The sequence below is a fragment of the Leucoraja erinacea genome, unplaced genomic scaffold (assembly GCF_028641065.1).
Source record: "Leucoraja erinacea ecotype New England unplaced genomic scaffold, Leri_hhj_1 Leri_467S, whole genome shotgun sequence".
Classification (NCBI taxonomy): domain Eukaryota; kingdom Metazoa; phylum Chordata; class Chondrichthyes; order Rajiformes; family Rajidae; genus Leucoraja; species Leucoraja erinaceus.
Genome location: NW_026576368.1, coordinates 834 through 17,500, shown reverse-complemented (window position 1 = coordinate 17,500; position 16,667 = coordinate 834). Strand labels below are relative to the sequence as shown.

The 16,667-nt window shown below is 48.8% G+C and overlaps 1 protein-coding gene across 1 annotated transcript in view; it reads right to left on the bottom strand.

The window, feature by feature from the left end:
- The window catches only part of LOC129693907 (cytochrome P450 27C1), a 33,420-nt gene extending 33,084 nt beyond the window's left edge, over positions 1 to 336 (bottom strand). Inside the window, exon 1 of the mRNA XM_055630643.1 lies at positions 1 to 336. This exon is cut by the window's left edge and continues 845 nt beyond it. The gene's annotated coding sequence lies outside the window, so the exon portion shown is untranslated.
- Positions 337 to 16,667: the final 16,331 nt, after the last annotated feature.

Here is a 16,667-nt window from a genome sequence, read left to right as displayed (position 1 = left end):
GGGAAACTGCTCTGCCAAGGACAAGAAGGCTCTGCAGAGTAGTGCGTTCGGCCGAACGCACTATGGGAACTTCACTCGCCCCCCTTCAGGAACTATACATTCAGGAGGTGCAACTCCAGAGCCAATAAGATCATGGGGGACCCCTTCCACCCCTGCATCGGACTGTTCCAGCTGCTACGGTCAGGCAAACGCCTCCGTTGCCATGCTGTGAGAACGGAGAGGTTGAGAAGGAGTTTCTTCCCAGAGGCCATTCGGACTGTAAACTCCTATCTCACCAGGAACTAACTTTACTGAACCATTCTACTGCTTTTTTTTTTAAATTGCTGTTTTTTTCCCTTTTTCCTTCCGCCCACAATATTTAATATGTAAAAGAATATGTGATTCTGTTTGTAGTTTGGTTTGGCTGTTTTTTGCACAAAGTCCGCGAACATTGTCACTTTTCATTTCACTGCACATCTCGTATGTGCATGTGACGAATAAACTTGACTTGACTTCTTTGACCACCGCAAGGGCCAGGAAGCGAGCGGGCAAGATCATCTCTGACCCCTCTCACCCTGGCCACAAACTATTTGAATCACTTCCCTCTGGAAGGCGACTCCGGACTGTCAAAGCTGCCACAGCCAGACATAAAAACAGTTTTTATCCATGAGTAGTTGCTCTACTCAACAGCCAAAAATCTGTAGCCTCCCTTTGATCTGGTATTTTGTTGGTTCACATGCTTGATCAATGGTGTTTTATCATTAATGTTTTATTAGAAACATAGAAACATAGAAATTAGGTGCAGGAGTAGGCCATTCGGCCCTTCGAGCCTGCACCGCCATTCAATATGATCATGGCTGATCATCAACTCAGTATACCGTACCTGCCTTCTCTCCATACCCCCTGATCCCCCTAGCCACAAGGGCCACATCTAACTCCCTCTTAAATATAGCCAATGAACTGGCCTCAACTACCCTCTGTGGCAGAGAGTTCCAGAGATTCACCACTCTCTGTGTGAAAAAAAGTTCTTCTCATCTTGGTTTTAAAGGATTTCCCCCTTATCCTTAAGCTGTGACCCCTTGTCCTGGACTTCCCCAACATCGGGAACAATCTTCCTGCATCTAGCCTGTCCAACCCCTTAAGAATTTTGTAAGTTTCTATAAGATGCCCCCTCAATCTTCTAAATTCTAGCGAGTACAAACCGAGTCTATCCAGTCTTTCTTCATAAGACGGTCCTGACATCCCAGGAATCAGTCTGGTGAACCGTCTCTGCACTCTCTATGGCAATAATGTCCTTCCTCAGATTTGGAGACCAAAACTGTACGCAATACTCCAGGTGTGGTCTCACCAAGACCCTGTACAACTGCAGTAGAACCTCCCTGCTCCTATACTCAAATCCTTTTGCAATGAAAGCTAACCTACCATTCGCTTTCTTTACTGCCTGCTGCACCTGCATGCCTACCTTCAATGACTGGTGTACCATGACACCCAGGTCTCGCTGCATCTCCCCCTTTCCCAATCGGCCACCATTTAGATAATAGTCTGCTTTCCCGTTTTTTGCCACCAAAATGGATAACCTCACATTTATCCACATTATACTGCATATTATTATTATTATTATTATTAATGTTTAGTGTTTTCTGTGTCATTCGTAACTGTCACTGTATGTCATGTTGTTACTTGTGGGCGGAGCACCAAGGCAAATTCCTTGTATGTGAATACTTGGCCAATAAACTTACTTACTTCTCTAACTTCAAGTAACCTCTGCTTCTTCCCTCTCTCTCTCCCTCCCTCCCCCACCCTCGTTCTCCAACCAATCTGACGGTCCTCCTGACACATTTTGTATGCCCCAAGCTAACAATGATCTATCCTGCATTTTCCTTGAACAGCCTCCCCTCTCATTTTCACACCCTTGTCTCCTCCTTCCCTGACTCTGAAGAAGGGCCTCGACCCGAAACGTCACCCATTCCCTCTCTCCAGAGAAACATAGAAATTAGGTGCAGGAGTAGGCCATTCGGCCCTTCGAGCCTGCACCGCCATTCAATATGATCTTGGCTGATCATCCATATCAGTATCCCGTACCTGCCTTCTCTCCATACCCCCTGATCCCCTTAGCCACAAGGGCCACATCTAACTCCCTCTTAAATATAGCCAACTGGCCTCGACTACCCTCTGTGGCCGAGAGTTCCAGAGATTCACCACTCTCTGTGTGAAAAAAGTTCTCGGTTTTAAAGGATTTCCCCCTTATCCTTAAGCTGTGACCCCTGGTCCTGGACTTCCCTAACATCGGGAACAATCTTCCTGCATCTAGCCTGTCCAACCCCTTAAGAATTTTGTAAGTTTCTATAAGAGCCCCTCTCAATCTCCTAAATGATGCTGCCTGACCCGCTGAGTTTAGTTGAGTTAGAAACATAGAAAATAGGTGCAGGAGGAGGCCATTCGGCCCTTCGAGCCAGCACCGCCATTCATTGTGATCATCGCTGATCGTCCCCTATCAATAACCCGTGCCTGCCTTCTCCCCATATCATCCCTTGACTCCACTAGCCCCTAGAGCTCTATCTAACTCTCCCTTAAATCCATCCAGTGGCTTGGCCTCCACTGCCCTCTGTGGCAGGGAATTCCATAAATTCACAACTCTCTGGGTGAAAAAGTTTTTTCTCACCTCAGTCTTAAATGACCTCCCCTTTATTCTAAGACTGTGTGGCCCCTGGTTCTGGACTCGCCCAACATTGGGAACGTTTTTCCTGCACCTACCTTGTCCAGTCCTTTTATAATTTTATATGTTTCTATAAGATCTCCCCCTCATCCTTCTAAACTCCAGTGAATACAAGCCTAGTCTTTTCAATCTTTCCTCATATGACAGTCCCGCCATCCCAGGGATCAATCTCGTGAACCTGCGCTGCACTGCCTCAATCACAAGGATGTCCTTCCTCAAATTAGGAGACCAAAACTGCACACAATACTCCAGATGTGGTCTCACCAGAGCCCCATACAACTGCAGAAGAACCTCTCTACTCCTATACTGAAATCCTCTTGTTATGAAGGCCAACATTCCATTAGCTTTCTTCACTGCAGTTCAGAGATACAGCGCGGAAACAGGCCCTTCGGCCCACCGAGTCCGCACCGACCAGCGACCCTTGCACACTAACACATTAGGGACTATTTACACTAATACCAAACCAGTTAACTTACAAACCTATGTGTTCAAGAAGGAATTGCAGATGCTGGAAGATCGAAGGTACACAAAAATGCTGGAGAAACTCAGCGGGTGCAGCAGCATCTATGGAGCGAAGGAAATAGGCAACGTTTTGGGCCGAAACCCTTCTGCAGACTGATGGGGGGTGGGGGGGGGGGGGGGAGAAGGAAGGAAAAGGGGAGGAGGAGGAGCCCGAGGGCAGGGTGATGGGAGGAGACAGCTCGAGGGTTAAGGAAGGGGAGGAGACAGCAAGGGCTAGAAAAATTGGGAGAATTCAACGTTAATGCCATCCGGACGCAAGCAGCCCAGGCGAAATATGAGGTGATGTTCCTCCAATTTCCGGTGTTGCTCACTGTGGCAATGGAGGAGACCCAGGACAGAGAGGTCGGATTGGGAATGGGAGGGGGAGTTGAAGTGCTGAGCTACCGGGAGTTCAGGTAGGTTATTGCGGACTGAGCGGAGGCGTTCGGCGAAACGATCGCCCAACCTCCGCTTAGTCTCCCCGATGTAAATCAGCTGACATCTAGAGCAGCGGATGCAGTAGATGAGGTTGGAGGAGATACAGGTGAACAGGTCGCACCTGGAACGACTGCTTGGGTCCTTGAATGAAGTCGAGGGGGGAGGTGAAGGGACAGGTGTTGCATTTCTTGCGGTTGCAATGGAAAATGCCCGGGGAGGGGGTGATACGGGAGGGTAGGGAAGAATTGACAAGGGAGTTGCGGAGGGAGCGGTCTTTGCGGAAGGCAGACATGGGGGGAGATGGGAAGATGTGGCAAGTGGTGGGGTCACGTTGGAGGTGGCGGAAATGGCGGAGGATTATTTGTTGTATTTGCCGGCTGGTGGGGTGAAAGGTGAGGACTAGGGGGGCTCTGCCCTTGTTGCGAGTGCGGGGATGGGGAGAGAGAGCAGTGTTACGGGGTAAGCCCTATGTAGGAAAGAACTGCAGATGCTGGATTAAATTGAAGGTGGCCACTAAATGCTGGAGTAACTTAAAGGCCGATAAATCCCCAGGGCCAGGTAAGTTGCATCCCAGAGTACTTAAGGAAGTAGCCCCAGAAATTGTGGATGCATTAGTGATAATTTTTCAAAACTCTTTAGATTCTGGAGCAGTTCCTGAGGATTGGAGGGTAGCAAACGTAACCCCACTTTTTTAAAAAGGGAGGGAGAGAGAAAACGGGGAATTACAGACCAGTTAGTCTAACATCGGTGGTGGGGAAACTGCTAGAGTCAGTTATTAAAGATGGGATAGCAGCACATTTGGAAAGTGGTGAAATCATTGGACAAAGTCAGCATGGATTTATGAAAGGTAAATCATGTCTGACGAATCTTATATAATTTTTCGAGGATGTAACTAGTAGATTGGATAGGGGAGAACCAGTGGATGTGTTATATCTGGACTTTCAGAAGGCTTTCGACAAGGTCCCACATAAGAGATTAGTATACAAACTTAAAGCACATGGTATTGGGGGTTCAGTATTGATATGGATAGAGAACTGGCTGGCAGGAAGGAAGCAAAGAGTAGGAGTAAATGGGTCCTTTTCACAATGGCAGGCAGTGACTAGTGGGGTACCGCAAGGATCAGTGCTGGGACCCCAGCTATTTACAATATATATTAATGATCTGGACGAGGGAATTGAATGCAACGTCTCCAAGTTTGCGGATACACGAAGCTGGGGGGCAGTGTTAGCTGTGAGGAGGATGCTAGGAGGCTGCAAGGTGACTTGGATAGGCTGGGTGAGTGGGCAAATGCATGGCAGATGCAGTATAATGTGGATAAATGTGAGGTTATCCACTTTGGTGGCAAAAACAGGAAAGTAGACTATTATCTGAATGGTGGCCAATTAGGAAAAGGGGTGATGCAACGAGACCTGGTACACCAGTCATTGAAAGTAGGCATGCAGGTGCAGCAGGCAGTAAAGAAAGCGAATGGTATATTAGCATTCATAGCAAAAGGATTTGAGTATAGGAACAGGGAGGTTTTACTGCAGTTGTACAGTGTCTTGGTGAGACCACACCTGGAGTATTGCGTACAGTTTTGGTCTCCTAATCTGAGGAAAGACATTCTTGCCATAGAAGGAGTACAGAGAAGGTTCACCAGACTGATTCCTGGGATGGCAAGACTTTCATATGAAGAAAGACTGGATAGACTCGACTTGTACTCGCTAGAATTTAGAGATTGAGGGGGGACCTTATAGAAACTTACAAAATTCTTAAGGGGTTGGACAGGCTAGATGCAGGAAGATTGTTCCTGATGTTGGGGAAGTCCAGGACAAGGGGTCACAGTTTAAGGATAAGGGGGAAATCTTTTAGGACCGAGATGAGAAAAACATTTTTCACACAGAGAGTGGTGAATCTGTGGAACTCTCTGCCACAAAATAAAGCATTTCATCGGGACAATTCACATCGTGGAGTGGGAACAGCTCCATCCAAGACCGCACGACATTGCAGAGAATTGTGGACGCAGCCCAGACCATCACACAAACCAACCTCCCTCCCATTGACTCCATCTACACCTCACGCTGCCTCGGCAAGGCCAGCAGCATCATCAAGGACAAGTCGCACCCCGGCCACTCCTTCTTCTCCCCTCTCCCATCAGGCAAAAGGTATAGAATTGGGAAATCACACACCTCCAGATTCAGGGACAGTTTCTTCCCAGAGATTACCAGGCAAACAAACCATCCTACCACAACTACAGAGCAGCCCTGAACTACCATCTACCTGTTTGATGACTGTCGGACTATCCTTGATCGGACTTTGCTGGTTTTTATCTTGTACTAAAACGTATTCCCTTATCATGTATCTGTACACTGTGAACGGCTCGATTGTAATCATGTGTTGTCTTTTCACTGGCTGGTTAGCAAGCAACAAGGTTTTAGAGTTACAGCGCGGAAACAAGCACTTTGGCCCACCGAGTCCGCACCGACCAGCGATCCCCGCACACTAACACTATCCTACACACACTAGGGACAATTTACACATAGGGTGATTTCACCAAATGTCAAATGAGCGTAGATCCCCCCTCACGTGACCGAAAATTTTAACTGGAGTCATTATTAACTTACTTTTGATGAAATGCAGCGAGCAAACGCGATAATTCCCGATATTTTGGATCTTTAAAACTCGACTTCAAATGTCTGCTGTTCACTTCCGCTGTTTTCCACCTTCAGTTCCCTCTTGTAATTACCTTACTTTCTATCTTTTGTTTTGCCTGAAAATTTAGGTCGCTGTGCTTCACGGTCACCCCGACTAGCACAGAAAATTTCAGCTCAAAAAATCGGCCGTTTTCCATGTTTTTAACGGGTGGGAAAGTGCGTGTTTCCCCATTCACTAACATGTACCGAAGTGACATATGTCCTCCAGTTAAAATTTTCGGACACGTGAGGGGGGGTCTACGCTCATTTGACATTTGGTGAAATCACCCTATACGCCAAGCCAATTAACCTACAAACCTGTACGTCTTTGGCGAGTGGGAGGAAACCGAAGATCTCGGAGGAAACGGGGACGTCAGGTCACGGGGAGAACGTACAAACTCCGTACAGACAAGCACCTGTTTCCGGGATTGAACCTGCGTCTCTGGTGCTGTAAGCCCAGTAAGGCGGGATATCCACAGGAAACCTACTGCCGGCAAAGTGGCACAGAGTTGCTGCCTTCCAGCGCCAGAGACCAGGGCTTGATCCTGACCGGGTGCTGTCTATACGGAGCTTGTACGTTCTCCCCGTGAATGCGCGGGTTTTCACAGTTTAGTTTAGTTTAGTTTAGTTTAGTTTAGTTTAGTTTAGTTTAGTTTAGAGATACATAGTGGAAACAGGCCCTTCAGCCCGTGTACTAGTATACAGATACAAGATACATTTAATTGTCATTTGGACCCCTTGAGGTCCAAACGAAATGCCGTTTCTGCAGCCATACATTACAAACAAATAGACCCAAGACACAACATAATTTACATAAACATCCATCACATCACTGTGATGGAAGGCCAAAAAAAACTTATCTCTCCACTGCACTCTCCCCCCCCCCCCCCCCCCCCGATGTCAGAGTCAAAGTCAAAGCCCCCGGCTGGCGATGGCGATTGTCCCGCGGCCATTAAAGCCACGCCGGGTGGTGCGTGGTCGCACACCGGGTCTTGCTGTTAGAGCCCCCGGCGTGCGCTCGCAGAGTCCCGCGGCCATTCCAAGCCGCGCGGGGCGGTGATGTTAGGCCCCGCTCCAGGAGCTCTTCGACCCCGCAACTCGGGCGGGAGAAGTCGCCGTTGCGAGAGCCCTGAAAAAGCGGTCTCCCTCCAGGGACCCGCGGGCTCCCGGTGCCGCCGTCCACAGACCTGCCGTTGAAGCCTCCGACTCTCCGGTCGGGCCGCAGCAGCAGCAGCAGCAGCGCTCCTCCACCGCTCCACCCGCTCCGGACTCGGCCAGCTCCGCGACGGTGAGGTGAGTCGTCGGCACCAGAGTCCCCGGTCTTTCCTGTTGGAGGCCGCTCCTCGTTGCAGCCCCAACGACAACGGAGACCCGACAAAGAAAAGGTCGGGTCTCCCGTGCAGGGAGAGATTTAAAAGTTTCCCCCCCCCCCTCCCACCCCACCCCCACCCCCCCCACACACACCCCCAACAAAAAATAACAAAAACTACATTTAAACACAGACAGAAAATAATAAAACGCGGACGGGCTGCAGAGGCCGCTGCTGACAAGAGTCGCGCCGCCCACCGGATCACATGGTCAGGGATCAATGGTCTGCGTGGACCTGCTGGGCTGAAATGAAACGAAACAAAACAAAACTAAACTGAACTAAATGAAATGAAACTAAACTAAAGGTGGATAAAAATGCTGGAGAAACTCAGCGGGTGAGGCAGCAACTATGGAGCGAAGGCAATGTTTCGGGCGGAAACCCTTCTTCAGACTAAACTAAACTAAACTAAGCTGAGCTAAGCTAAACTAAGCTAAACTAAGGTAAAGCCAAACTAAAGTCTGAAGAAGGACTGCGTCCCGAAACGTTGCCTATTCCTTCGCTCCATAGATGCTGCCGCACCCGCTGAGTTTCTCCAGCATTTTTTGTCTACCTACACATTTCTCTCTCCCTTTCTCCACCTTTAAGCCAAGCTTTTGACCAGCTAATCCGATTCCGACTCCGACTCAACTTTAATTGTCATTGTCAGTGTACAGTACAGAGACAACGAAATGCAGTTAGCATCTCCCTGGAAGAGCGACCTAGAATATGATTTCAATAAATAAATCTATTTACATGCATACAGTCCTAGTGTTTTTCCTGTGGGAGGAGTGTCCGGGGGGGGGGGGGGGGATTGGCAGTCACCGAGATACAGGGATGAGTAGTGTAACAGCTAGGGAAGAAGCTGTTCCTGGACCTACTGGTCCGGCAACGGAGAGACCTGTAGCGCCTCCCGGATGGTAGGATGCACGATCGAGAGCATCCTTATCAACTGCATCACAGTATGGTATGGCAACTGCTCTGTCTCAGACCGGAAGGCATTGCAGAGGGTGGTGAAAATTGCCCAACGCATCACCGGTTCCTCGCTCCCCTCCATTGAGTCTGTCCAAAGCAAGCGCTGTCTGCGGAGGGCGCTCAGCATCGCCAAGGACTGCTCTCACCCCAACCATGGACTGTTTACCCTCCTACCATCCGGGAGGCGCTACAGGTCTCTCCGTTGCCGAACCAGCAGGTCGAGGAACAGCTTCTTCCCGGCGGCTGTCACTCTACTCAACAACGTACCTCGGTGACTGCCAATCACCACCCCCCCCCCCCCCGGACACTTATTATTATTTATTCAAATCGTTTGCTATGTCGCTCTTCCAGGGAGATGCTAAATGCATTTCGTTGTCTCTGTACTGTACACTGACAATGACAATTAAAATTGAATCTGAATCTGGAATCTGAGGAGGGTAAACAGTCCATGGTTGGGGTGAGAGCAGTCCTTGGCGATGCTGAGCGCCCTCCGCAGACAGCGCTTGCAATGTGACTCGGTCAATCTTTCTCCTTCAATACCCTCGTATGAAAAGTCTTGGGAATGAAGGACTGCTCTCACCCCAGGAGACATCAAAAAGCTGGAGTAACTCAGCGGGCCAGGCAGCATCTCTGGAGAGAAGGAATGGGTGACGTCTCGGGTCGAGACCCTTCTTCAGAGTTGAAGATGTTGCCCAGTGCATCGCATCGCATAGACTCGCCACATCGACTCCATCTACAATTCACACTGCCTCAGAATAGCAGCCAACATAAGCAAAGTCTTGTCCTACCTCCTCCTTCTCTCTGCTCTCATGTGGCAGTGAAGAAAGCGAATGGTATGTTGGCATTCATAGCAAGAGGATTTGAGTATAGGAGACTGGAGGTTCTACTGCAGTTGTACAGGGTCTTGGTGAGACCACACCTGGAGTATTGCATACAGTTTTGGTCTAATCTGAGGAAAGACATTCTTGCCATAGAGGGAGTGCAGAGAAGGTTCACCAGACTGATTCCAGGGATGTCAGGACTTTCATATGAAGAAAGACTGGATAGACTCGGCTTGAACTCGCTAGAATTTAGAAGATTGAGGGGGGATCTTATAGAAACGTACAAAATTCTTAAGGGGTTGGACAGGCTAGATGCAGGAAGATTGTTCCCGATGTTGGGGAAGTCCAGGACAAGGAGTCACAGCTTAAAGATAAGGGGGAAATCCTTTAAAACCGAGATGAGGAGAACTTTTTTCACACAGAGAGTGGTGAATCTCTGGAACTCTCTGCCACAGAGGGTAGTTGAGGCCAGTTCATTGGCTATATTTAAGAGGGAGTTAGATGTGGCCCTTGTGGCCAAGGCGATCAGAGGGTATGGAGAGAAGGCAGGTACGGGATACTGAGTTGGATGATCAGCCATGATCATATTGAATGGCGGTGCAGGCTCGAAGGGCCGAATGGCCTACTCCTGCACCTAATTTCTATGTTTCTATGTTTCTATTCCCGGTGTTGGGGAAGTCCAGAACCAGGGGTCACATTTTAAGGATAAGGGGGAAATCTTTTAGGACGGAGATGAGAAAAACTTTTTTCACACAGAGAGTGGTGAATCTGTGGAATTCTCTGCCACAGAAGGTAGTTGAGGCCAGTTCATTGGCTATTTTTCCTGCATCTAGCTTGTCCAGTCCTTTTATAATTTTATATTAGGACTGGCCAAATGTTGTGCCTTCCACCATAGTGATGAATGCTGTGGTGGATGTTTGTGTTACATTTTTATTGTGGTTGTGTGTTCTTTATTATTGTATCGCTGCTGACAACCCAAATTCCACCGACCCTGGTTGTGTGGCAAATAAATTCTATAAATTCTAATTCTATAAATATGTTTCTATAAGATACCCCCTCATCCTTCTAAACTCCAGTGAATACAGGCCGTCTTTTTCAATCTTTCCTCATATGACAGTCCCGCCATCCCAGGGATCAATCTCCTGAACCTACGCTGCACTGCCTCAATCACAAGGATGTCCTTCCTCAAATTAGAAGACCAAAACTGTACACAATACTCTAGATGTGGTCTCACCAGAGCCCTGTACAACTGCTAAATGGCCTACTCCACAAGGGGGAGCTAGATAGGCACTTTAACAGAATCAAGCACCCAGTGCCAAAACACACCACAACTATTTGCATTAACAGGGTCTTTAACGTATAAAATCTGCTTCACGACTTTACGCAGGAATGTTACCACACAGAAATTGTCACTGAGAAAATAGCTGAAGCCACAATAGTGCTGGTGGAACTCAGTGGGTCATCGAGTCATAGAGGCAGACTTTTACTTCAGAATCTAGGGATGCAATGCAGAAATAGGCCCTTCGGCCCACCGAGTCCGTGCCGACCAGCGATCACCCCGTACACTAACACTATCCTACACACCATATAACCATATAACAATTACAGCACGGAAACAGGCCATCACGGCCCTACAAGTCCGTGCCGAACAACCTTTTTTCCCTTAGTCCCACCTGCCTGCACTCTTACCATAACCCTCCATTCCCTTCTCATCCATATGCCTATCCAATTTATTTTTAAATGATACCAATGAACCTGCCTCCACCACTTCCACTGGAAGCTCATTCCACACCGCTACCACTCTCTGAGTAAAGAAGTTCCCCCTCATGTTACCCCTAAACTTCTGTCCCTTAATTCTGAAGTCATGTCCTCTTGTTTGAATCTTCCCTATTCTCAAAGGGAAAAGCTTGTCCACATCGACTCTATCTATCCCTCTCATCATTTTAAAGACCTCTATCAAGTCCCCCCTTAACGAACCTTCTGCGCTCCAGAGAATAAAGACCTAACTTGTTCAACCTATCTCTGTAACTTAGTTGTTGAAACCCAGGCAACATTCTAGTAAATCTCCTCTGTACTCTCTCTATTTTGTTGACACCAGGGACAAGATATAATTTTACCAAAGTCAATTAACCTACAAACCTGTACACCTTTGGAGTGTGGGAGGAAACCGGAGCCCCTGGAGAAAGCCCACGCAGTTCACATGGAGGACGTACCCTTTGAGTCTGCGCTGACTGACAATAGACAACAGGTGCAGGAGCATTTTACGAAAACATTTTACATAACATTTTATAACAGTACAACTTGATTATTAAAACAAGGACAACTTCAATTCTTGATTTAAAAAAATGTATACAACAATGACCCCAATCATCCCATTCCACCCCCCTCATTATTCTTGACTCAACCAAAATGATTTCTGAAATATTGGTCAGAGATTTGGTGCAGAAATGCTCCAAATTAAGGCTCAGAATGCACCAGAGAGCATCTAAAACCCCAGAGCTTCCAGGGCCAGCGCAAGGGCCCTAGACCCCGGCAGCTAGGGACTTTGAGCTTTGCGCTCGTGATGTGTCCTGCACGCACATTATTTCATACAAAACATTTTGTAATCCTGTCATGCCACCCCCCTTTTTGAAAAAGCTTCGTACGGGCCTGTGCATGCTTACTAGACTGGTGATCTCCCACAGACTAATTTGATCCGACACACATCAGGGAACATTTACAGAAGACAATTAACCTACAAACCTGCACGTCTTTCGAGAGTTTACGGAAACTGGAGTTACCGGAGAAAACCAACGCGGTCACAAAGAGAACGTACAGACCCGGTACAGACAGCGCCCGTGGTCAGGATCAAACCTGGGTCTCTGGTGCTGTAAGGCAGCAACTCTACCACTGCACCACCGTGCCACTGTGCCACACCCAAAGCTAAAATTTGTTGATTTGGAGTTAGATAGAAACATGGAAACATAGAAAATAGGTGCGGGAGTAGGCCATTCGGCCCTTCGAGCCAAGCACTGCCATTCAATATGATCATGGCGGATCAACCAAAATCAGTACCACGTTCCTGCTTTTTCCCCATATCCCTTGATTGCTTTAAGGGCCAGTCCCACGAGCGTGCGACCTGCATGCGGCGAGCGCGACCAAACCGGAAGCGGGGGCCGCGCGGAGGTCAAGTGAGTGACGTGAGGTTCGGCGAAGTCCGCGGGAAGTTCGCGCGTGACGTACGGTGTCAAGACTCTGCGCAAGCCCGTCGAGACGCTGCGTACGGTTTCGAGGCGGCTGCGGGCTGGCAGGCCGTTGCCGCGTGGAATTTTTGAACACGGTCAGTTTTTCGGAGCCCCGCGCGATGTCGGGACCAGCTCCGCACAACTCCATACGGCTCCGGCGATCGAAGTGGGACCGGCCCCGCGAGGCCGTACGGCTCAAGCGACCACGTTAGGTCGCGCTTGCCGCATGGAGTCGCATGCTGGTGGGACACGCCCTTTAGCCCTAAGAGGTAAAACTAACTCTCTCTTGATAGAAAAATAGAAAATAGGAGTTATCAACTTAAGTCCCAAAACTTGCACTTAAGTCAGTTAAATTTATGAATCAAATCGAGGACTTGAGCAATAGGGAGGATGCAGGAGGGTGAAGTGTGATCTCATAGAGCTATTACATAGAAACATAGAAAATAGGTGCAGGAGTAGGCCATTTGGCCCTTCGAGCCTGCACCGCCATTCAATATGATTATGGCTGATCATCCAACTCAGTATCCCGTACCTGCCTTCTCTCCATACCCTCTGATCCCCTTAGCCACAAGGGCCACATCTAACTCCCTCTTAAATATAGCCAATGAACTGGCCTCAACTACCCTCTGTGGCAGAAGGTAGAGGCGCTGTTGCGCCTTTTTGATCAGTTTGGTGGTATTGAGGGACCAGGACAGTACCCCGAGGAATTTCGGTCCATCTCATAGAAACATAGAAACAGAAAATAGGCGCAGGAGTCGAAAGGCCTGTTTCCGTGCTGTAAAATCTGGAATTAAAGTAATTCTACCATCTGTGGATCCTGTGGATAGGGTGAACTGTTTTAAATATCTGGGAGTCCACATCTCCGAGGATATGACATGGGCATCACACGCCTCAGCACTGGTGAGTAAGGCAAGGCAGCACCTTTACCACCTAAGGCAATTGAGGAAATTCAGAGTGTCTCCGAGGATCCTCCAGTGCTTCTACGCAGCGGCGGTGGAAAGCATCTTGTCCGGAAACGTTACCATCTGGTTTGGGAATTGCTCTGCCAAGGACAAGAAGGCGCTGCAGAGAGTAGTGCGTTCGGCCGAACGCACTATGGGAACTTCACTCGCCCCCCTGCAGGAACTATACAACAGGAGGTGCAATTACAGAGCCAACAAGATCATGGGAGACCCCTTCCACCCCTGCAACGGACTGTTCCAGCTGCTACGGTCAGGCAAACGCCTCCGTTGCCATGCGGTGAGAACGGAGAGGTTGAGAAGGAGTTTCTTCCCAGAGGCCATTCGGACTGTAAACTCCTATCTCACCAGGGACTAACTCTACTGAACATTTTTCCTTCCATTATTTATTATGTAAAAGAATATAGAAACATAGAAAACATAGAAAATAGGTGCAGGAGTAGGCCATTCGGCCCTTCGAGCCTGCACCGCCATTCAATATGATCATGGCTGATCATCCAACTCAGTATCCCGTACCTGCCTTCTCTCCATACCCCCTGATCCCCTTAGCCAGATGGGTCACATCTAACTCCCTCTTAAATATAGCCAATGAACTGGCCTCAACTACCCTCTGTGGCAGAGAGTTCCAGAGATTCACCACTCTCTGTGTGAAAATATGTGTGTTATGATTGTGTTTATAGTTTGTTTGGTTGTTTGGTTGTTTGTCTTTTTGCACAAAAGTCCGCGAGCATTGCCACTTTCATTTCACTGCACATCTCGTATGTGTATGTGACAAATAAACTTGACCTGACTTGACTTGTGGAGATGTTCAGAATTAAGGGACAGAAGTTTAGGGGTAACATGAGGGGGAACTTCTTTACTCAGAGAGTGGTAGCTGTGTGGAATGAGCTCCCAGTGGAAGTGGTGGAGGCAGGTTCATTGGTATCATTTAAAAATAAATTGGATAGGCATATGGATGAGAAGGGAATGGAGGGTTATGGTATGAGTGCAGGCAGGTGGGACTAAGGGGAAAAAATTTTGTTCGGCATGGACTTGTAGGGCCGAGATGGCCTGTTTCCGTGCTGTAATTGTTATATGTTATATGGTTATATGGTTATATGTACACAAAGGTGTTTTGTCAATAAAATCCCATTTCAATCCTGAGGGTGGCAGCACTGACACAAAAGTCTGGAGTAACTCAGCAGGTCAGGCAGCAACCTGGAGAACATGGACAGGTAGCATTTTGGGTGGGTAGGTGTACTGTAGACATAGAGTCCTAGAGTCATACAGCAGGGCAACAGGCCCTTCGGCCCAAATTGCTCATGCCCACCAAGGTTCCTTATCTAGTCCTACCTGCCTGCTTTTGGCCCATATCCCTTGAAACCTTTCCTATCATGTATGGAATGCTATGCTATTTATTTATTCTCATTCAAACCTAGGTTTGAACGAAATTTCATTTCTATAGTTTTTTACATTACAGAAAAAACCCCCCAAGACACACACTTAACACAATTTACACAAGCATCCATCACAGTGAATCCCCAACATCTCTTCACTGCGATGGAAGGCAAAGTCTTTATCTCTTCCCTTTGTTCTTCTCCTGCGGTCCAGCAGTCCAACTGCAGCATCGAGGTGACTGGGGCTCCCGATGTTAAAGCCCCCGGCGGGCGATGGTAAGCCCCGTGGCCGTTTAAGCCGCGCCGGGCGATGTTAGGCCCCGCTCCGAGACCTTTACACCCCGCCATTCGGGCGGGAGAAGTCGCCGTTGCGGGAGCTCGGAAAAGCAGTCTCCCACCAGGGACCCGCGAGCTCCCGATGTTACCGTCCACAGGGCCTCCGAAGCTCCGAAGTCGGGGTCACAGCCGCGCTCCACCACAGCTCTTCCCGCTCCGAAGACGGCCAGCTCCACGATGGCAGGTCCGCAGGCTCCGCGACTGGAGATCTCAGGTCAGTCCCGCCCGGAGGCTGCCGCCGGCTCCTCGATGTTAGACCCAACGACACCGGAGACCCGACAGGGAATAGTCGGGTCCCCGCACAGGGAAGAGATTAACGGTTTCCCCCACAGCCCCCCCCCCCACCCCCGACCCCCCAGCTAAAAAAAAAAGACATACATTTAACAAGACAAGCCACCATGTCACATAGAAACATAGAAACATAGAAATTAGGTGCAGGAGTAGGCCATTCGGCCCTTCGAGCCTGCACAGCCATTCAATATCATCATGGCTGATCATCCAACTCAGTATCCCGTACCTGCCTTCTCTCCATACCCCCTGATCCCCTTAGCCACAAGGGCCACATCTAACCCCCTCTTAAATATAGCCAATGAACTGGCCTCAACTACCCTCTGTGGCAGAGAGTTCCAGAGATTCACCACTCTCTGTGTGAAAAAAGTGTAACTGTCCAAATGTATTATAGATGTTATTATAGTACCTCAACTACCTCCCCTGGCAGCTCGTTCCATACACCCAACGCCTTCTGTGTGCGAAAAAGTCGCCCCTCAGGTTCCTATTAAGTCTTTCCCCTCTCACCTTTACCAACCTATCACCTACAGCATCAGAGGACACCACGGCTACTCTTGGCCAGGCCGACCCTGTATCGTCGCCATGACAACGGGCCTTCACGGTCAGGCTGAGTACCCTGCACTTGCAACTAATGTGTTTTTATCGGTTTGAACCAGAATTTGCAGTTCCTTCCTGCACATTTTGTCCGCTCCACACACTGCGAAATCTCCTCAAGGTGCGTCTACTTTGAAGAGGTTCTCCTCCTCTCTTCGACGAGAGTCCTGCAACGCCCTCCCTCGCTGTTTCCCCTCTCCGACGATCATCGTTACTCTTTTGCAAATCTTTCATTCGTTGTTCTTTATCTCTCTGCATCATGGGTTAAGGAGGAGAAACTCAGCGGGTGCAGCAGCATCTATGGGAGCGAAGGAAATAGGCAACGTTTGGTGGGCCGAAACCCTTCTTCAGAACTGATCGGGGGCGGGGGGGGGGGGGGGGACAAGAAAAGGGAAAAGGAAAAAGGAGGAAAGAAGAGTAGCCAGGACGGCCTGGGGGATGGG